We start from the raw sequence: 6,802 nt of genomic DNA on the forward strand, positions 1-6,802 counted from the left end.
CCCACCCCCTGTCTCAGCACTTCCTGCTCTGAGCTTCCTTCTCTGGGCTGCTGTGAACTGCGGGGCGGGCTATGACGTCTAGAATTACTGGGGCCAGGACCCCTGTTACAAGGATAGTCTTTGCTCAGATTTACCCCAGCGGCTGGACCAAAGTGATATAGAGGACAGTGGGAGATGCCATTACTGAGGCTTGGGATGAGGTGAGAACACACATAGCTCTCCCGGAAAAGGGTCCTCCACAGAGCAGGGGTTCTGTCCTAAGAGGGTGGGATCACTCAGGAGGTGGGAGTCAGGGATGGGCCAGGTCCCGGCTGGCACTGAGTGTTTTGAATAAGCAAAGTTACAGGAGCAGCCAGCTCCTCTTTCTCAATGCTTCCTCCCCATGAAAATGAGAGCAGGTGAGGCAATATGCCTCTCACCCATGACACTTCTCTGCATCTTTGAACCTTTTAGTGAAGACCTAAAAACTCCACTGCACAGCTGCTGCCTCACACAGCCTCCATGGAGAGGCCCTTTGCCACCAGTCTCCACTGGAGTGTTCCTTCATGCACTGTGTTGCCTCACACACAGATCCTGGAGGAGAGCGGTTCTGAGAGGCAGAGGGGGCCCTGCTCTAGCCCCTGTTCAGGGTGTAGCCCGCTCTAGCCCGGTTCGGGGTGTTGTGATCCTTACATCCTCCATATCTATCCCAGAGGTTCAGTTCCAGGTCACCCCAGGCCCCAGTCATTTCCTCTTACCTAATGCACTCTTATCAAATGGCTTAGCCCCGCTAGAGAGGAGGCTAGAAACTTAACCCATGATTTCCTTCCCCATCTGAGGCCTGGCTTTCTGCAATAGGTCTCACCAGGGTTCTCTGTGCCACTCCTGACAACTGTGAACTCCCATCCCCATGCTCTGGAACTGCCTCTGCAGCTAGGAGCCAAAGTGGGGGCTGGCGAGAGAGAAGAGGTTTAGATGAACAGGTTAGTTAGCATTAGTGAGAGTCAAAAGATAAAACTGTGGGGCTGCGGCACTTGAAGGTGGAGGGATGGGGATTAGGAGTTCAAGACTAGCTACAAAAGAGCCTGACACCCCCACCCCCACCCCAAAAAAGTAGTGAACTTCTCAAAGGAAGATAGCTTAGAAATTGTCCTCAAAAAAGCAATTCTAAGACCAGAGGGGCAGAACCAGAGCAAGATCTGAATGAACCACCTGGAAACAGCTCCCAAACTCCTACAGGTGACAGGTGTTTCAAGTTTGCCCTCAGTGTCTCTCTTCACCCCCTCCCTCCAGCCTTGGATCTTCCTGGGAGCCTCCTGGGAGCCCATGCATAGCTGGCTGTCTCCATGGGATCAGGTTCCTTGTCTGTTTGAATGAATTTTGCAAGGGAAATCCCTGCCCCTTCCCAAAGCCCTACACCTGTCACCTGCAACGGATCTGGTCCCCTTATCCAAGTTCCTCCTTCCTGTCTTGCCTGCAGCCATAGGCCTGGAAGACAGCCTAGAAGGGAGGAGGGATGTCTCTGTTCCTCCTTCAAAGATTTCTGGACTCTTTGCTCCTTCAATCTCTGGCCCTAAGCCCACAGAAGAAAAGCTTTATATATCCCTGCCCATTGATGGCATCCCCTGGACAGGCTCTGGGATTCCTGACTGGAACATCAATGGTACTATCTTGCTAAATCTGGATGCCAGCCAGAAGAGTGGCAAGCTATTTGAAAGACCTTTACTGAAGAGGGGTTTCCTCTTTTAAAAATGCCTATACATTGCCCAGCATGGTGACACATGTCTGTAGTCACAGCTCTTTGGGGGAACAAGCTGGAAGATTGTTGGAACGCTATAGTTCAAGATTTAAAAATATTAAGTTGACAAAGAAAGAAAAACGCAAGGTAAATAAGAGTAGAGTGGCGGTGGCTGAAGGGAGAGAAGTCTCAGGAATACATTTGGGAAGTTGGCCTTGGACTGACTCTTGGGCATTGCTGATTGGAAGGCATCTCTGGCAGTAGGCCAATCTAGCCCCCAGGGTGGACAGTGGAAGGGCAAGGATGCCCCCTGCTGGGCTCACTGGAAAGCTGAGCCTGCTGGGGAAAGAGGCAGACTCTGGAATCAGCCACTCCAGGAAGTCGCTGGTAGATCTGTGTCACTTGTGATGCCGAGTTTGACAGGCGGGAGCTGTGGGCTGCAGACAGGGAGGGAGCTTATACTCAACAGCTGTCTCTACAGGGGTGCAGGGGGAAGGAGGTCCCAGTCTCAGCTTCCTCTCCTCACTTGTGGCACTGGACTCATGGGGTGGCAGGATTTCCAGTCTGCTCACCAGAGAAGTTCAGCTGTGGGTAGAAGCTAGACCCATATCTTCAGGTGACAGGTAGATAATTTTCCTACTTGATGCAGAGGGATTCAGGAATAGGGAGGCACACTGAGTGTCAGGGGGTGGGGGGACAACAGCCACCTTGCTCTTGAGATAGAGGGATCAGTTGTTGCATCCTCTGAAGCCCATTTCCACACACTGCTCTATGAACACAGCCAATTACCAAGTAGGTCTATCTGGTGATACCTTCTTAAGCACCTCATCTTTCTCACCTGTATAGTGGGAATAACCCTACCTCACAGGGATGTCCCTGAGCTTGCTGGAGAAAGGGGTGGACCCAAGAGAAGCAACCACTCTAGGAGGATGCTGGTAGATATGCCATTGTGATGCTGAGTTTGATACGTGGGCGATTTGGGAAAACAGCTTATGTTCGTCAGCTGCCTCCCAAGGCTAGGTCCCAACTTCCCATGCTCACAGCCTGACCTGGGGCACCCCCTCCTGCTTCAGCTTCTCCAGTGCTGGAATCACAGGCAGGTGCCACTATGCCCATGCCTTTCTTCTTCTCAGTGAGTTAGCTAGCCTCTGAACCCATGGGTTCTACATCTGTGGAGTCAACCAACCATAGATTTTTTTTTAATGCTAAAAATGGCATACATATTGAATATGCAGACATGTTTTCCTTGTCAGTATTTTTCTATATAATACAGGGTAATAAGTATTTACATGACATTTACATATCAAGCATAAGGGATCTCAATATGGCTTACAGAATGTGGAAGGTATGGTAGACAATATGCAAACACTATACCATCTTATATAAGGGGTATCTTTGGATTCTGGTGTACACCATCTTATATAAGGGGTATCTTTGGATTCTGGTGGATACAAAGACCCAGAAGCGAACACCCCATGTATACCAAAGGATAATTGTACACATGCTGTTCTTTCTACATGTGTCTTCACTGACTTGCTCTATACACACACACACACACACCAGCTGTTTGAAGAATCACGTGCTTGGACCCACCTTCCCAGAGCAAACCAAATTAGAGACGCTTCAACTGTGGTCTTGAAATCTGCTGTCTCCAAGGTGCCTGAACTCATAGTTACCAGCACTGGGGCTCAAATTATTAACAAACCACAGCCTCCCGTGTTTGTCTCAGCACAACCCTCACAGATGACAAGACAGATACACGGATGAGGACCCAGGGCAATCACTGTCCAGCTGTGCATCACTGAAACTCCATTAGCTGCCCACTGCAGTGCTGGAGACTGAGTGTGAGTGGAGGCAGGGACAAAGATGGGACAGGGGTCAAGGTTCTAAGGCAACCAAGAAACTTCAAGCATCCTCTGAAACTGGGATGGTTCATGACTGTAACCCCAGAATTCAGAAGGCTCAGGCAGGGAGATTGCCACAAGTTGGTGGCCAGCTTGGGCCACACAGTGAGGCTCTGACTCAAAAATTAAAATAAAAAAATTAAATTATATAAAAAATGGAGTTCTCTGTAGCCAGGAATAGTGGCACTGTTAGAACTGGAGTTCTAACACTCCAGAGGTTGAAGCAGAAAGATCACAAGTTTGAATGCAGCCTTGGCTACATAATATGATTCTGCCTCAAAATCAAATAAATGAATAAATAAAAGTTCTCTAGAATTCTAGGAGTAAGATGTTTGTTTGGCCTTCCTGCCCAGCCCCCTGGACTGCAGGAGAACCACTTGGAATGTCACTTGGGAAAGATCAGAAAGAGCAGTCTCAGATACGGTTTTTCTTTTGGTTTGGGGGCAGGGTATCTCTGTGTGACCCTGTTGTAGCCCTAGCCATCCTGGAACTCACTATGTAAGTCAGGTTGGCCCTGAACTCACAGAGATCCACCTGCCTCTGACTCCTCCATGCTAGGATAAAGGTGTGTGCCACCACTCCTGGCTGTATGTTTCCTTTTGAAGTGTCATTTTGGATCAAACTTACCTGGTCCATGCTCAAGAAACCTAGGTGATAGTCCCAAGTCCCAAAAGCTTGCTGTGGGCTCTCAGCAAAAGGACAGACAGCTGGGTAATCTATTAACCTAATCAGGTCCCGGTTTCTCTAGTTCTAGAAATCCCACTCCCATCAGGAGGGCCAACCTATGTCTCTGAGAGAGAGATGGTCACCTTAGGGGTGAGAGCTGCAGATGACAGAAAAACATGACACTTGACTCGGCATGTATTGTTTAGATATGGTCACTTTGCTTTTCTGCCTCTGTTTATACATCTGTAAAAAGGGGTCAGTTTTCATATGGTTGACAAGAATAAATTAGTTGATGTCTGTCTCTGAAGCACAGTGCATCATAACATGAAGTATCCTAGGTGTAATTGATTGCTTCTATCTTTACTCCTAATTTGGTCCACACCCAGCCTTTATTATTATTATTTAATTAGGGCCCAAACAAAACCACAGCCCTTTGGTTCTGTGACTAGCAGGAAGCTAGTCATTACAGGAACATTTGGGGAGAATTGGGACCAACACAACCTACTCTGCTGCAGCAACAGTCCAAATCCACAAGGTAAGATGAAAGGGCTTCATTGAAGGATCCAGGCTTGGCTCCAAGACACCGGCTGTACAGGGACAGGGTGGGGGAAGTGTCGGCTTAGCAGAAGCATGTGTGAATAAAACAGGGATTTTGCTGACAGCCAGCTCCATCTGAGTCAAAAGACAGAGCTGCCAATAAAAGCGGACACTCTTGAGTTGCTGGATAGAAGCTGCCTGTGAGCCTAGCAGTTCTCTGTCTCTCAATTCCATCAGAACCACCTGCCAACGCAACCTGTTCCCTGCTGCACCCAGACCCTTGGAATCAGGGTCCAGAATGAGAGTGAGGAGAGGACAAAGCCTTTAGGGAGCTGGGACATCTGCAGATCTTCACTCCTTGGTACCAGGAGCAGCCAGTGCCCTAGAACCAAGGAAGACTCTGCCCCATTCTCCTTCTCTGCATCATTAGGCCATATCTGAAATACTTGTGTATTTCTATTTAAGTTGCTTTATTGCAGGAAATGCATGAACTGGAGAACATTTGGTAGATATCAGCCAGGATGTAGGAGGCATGCAACATGTCGTTGGACCAGGAGAGAAAGCACAGGTGTCTAGAAGTTCTACCTTCATAAGGCTGACTCTTATTCTCTGGGTCCCAGATGCCAGAAATAGAGATGACCTTGGAGCTGAGAGTGTATGGGGGGTGTCCTTTCAGAGAAAACACTTCAAAAGTGGGAACAAGTCAGGACAAAACAGAAAAAGAAATTATCGATGATATGGCCACAACCCCGAATGCCTCCATGGAGAGTGGTGGTTTGAATGAGATTACCCTCGTGGGTCTATATATTTGCATCTTGGTCCTCAGTTGATGAACTGTTTGGAAGGATCTGGAAATATGCCCTTGTTGGAATAGGTGTGTCCTTGTTGGAAGAGTATGTCCCTGAAGTTGGACTTTGAGGTTTCAAAAACCCAAGTCTCCTCTCCCCTGCCCCCTCTCTTCCTGCCAATCTGTGGATCACGTAGTAAAACTCTAAGACCATGTGTGCTGCCATGCTCCCACTATGATGATAATGGACTAAACCTCTGAAACTGTAAGCAAGTCACCAGTTAAAAGATTTCCTTTATAAGAGTTGCCTTGGTCATGGTGTCTCTTCACAGCAATAGAATAGTAACTAAGACGGGGTGGGGGGGATAAGGGTGGGGCTCTGGGGCTAGGATGTCCCTGTGAAGCTAGCCTTTACTAAATAAAGAGGTCTGTGCCTTTGAGATGGGTCTTGAAGCTGGGCAAGGAAGTTCTGTTTGGCAGCTGCAGGAAGTCTCTCGGGGGAACTCAGTCATGAGCCCCTAGCAGCCAACACTCCTGGGAACTTGGTCCTAAAGACAAGATCAAGGGTTCACCTGCAGTATCCTTCTCAGAGTAAGTCTATTCTACCAGGACTAACTCCTTCACAATGTTGGCATTTTTCTCTGGGAAACTTATAGCATTTAAATGGATGAGCTAAGGGTCCCACTACCATAGTCAATCTTAGTGTTACAACAGATATTTATTTCCCATTCCTCTCCTCTATTGCCAATTTTCTAGTTTCTTTACCTTCTGTGTGACTGCTGCTGGTCTAGATGGGTTTTCTTTCCAACCATGCTTCTAAATATCCCTATTTTTTTGTCAAAATTAGGCAAGGGAGTACCAAGAGACACCACAGTGGACCCCCTGAATGTCAAATATAGTTTCCTTACTCTGTTACATAATGGCAGTCTGCTGGCAGTGGTGTACATGCCTTTGGTCTCTGTGAGTTAGAGGCCAGCATGATCTACAGAGTGAGCTAAGGGCAGCCGGAGCTACAAAGAGAAACCCTGTCTCTAAAAACCAAACCAAAATAAAAGAAACAAAACAATAACAAGCCCACACAGTGGCAGTCGTATCTTCCAAAAAATAAGGGTCAGTCACACCTGCCAGTAAGTGACTCCTGTTCTTGGTTACTGGCTTATTTCCACAAGGACTCCAGATAGAAAGCAGCAC

The sequence above is a fragment of the Grammomys surdaster genome, unplaced genomic scaffold, assembly GCF_004785775.1.
Source record: "Grammomys surdaster isolate TR1022 unplaced genomic scaffold, NIH_TR_1.0 170, whole genome shotgun sequence".
NCBI lineage: Eukaryota > Metazoa > Chordata > Mammalia > Rodentia > Muridae > Grammomys > Grammomys surdaster.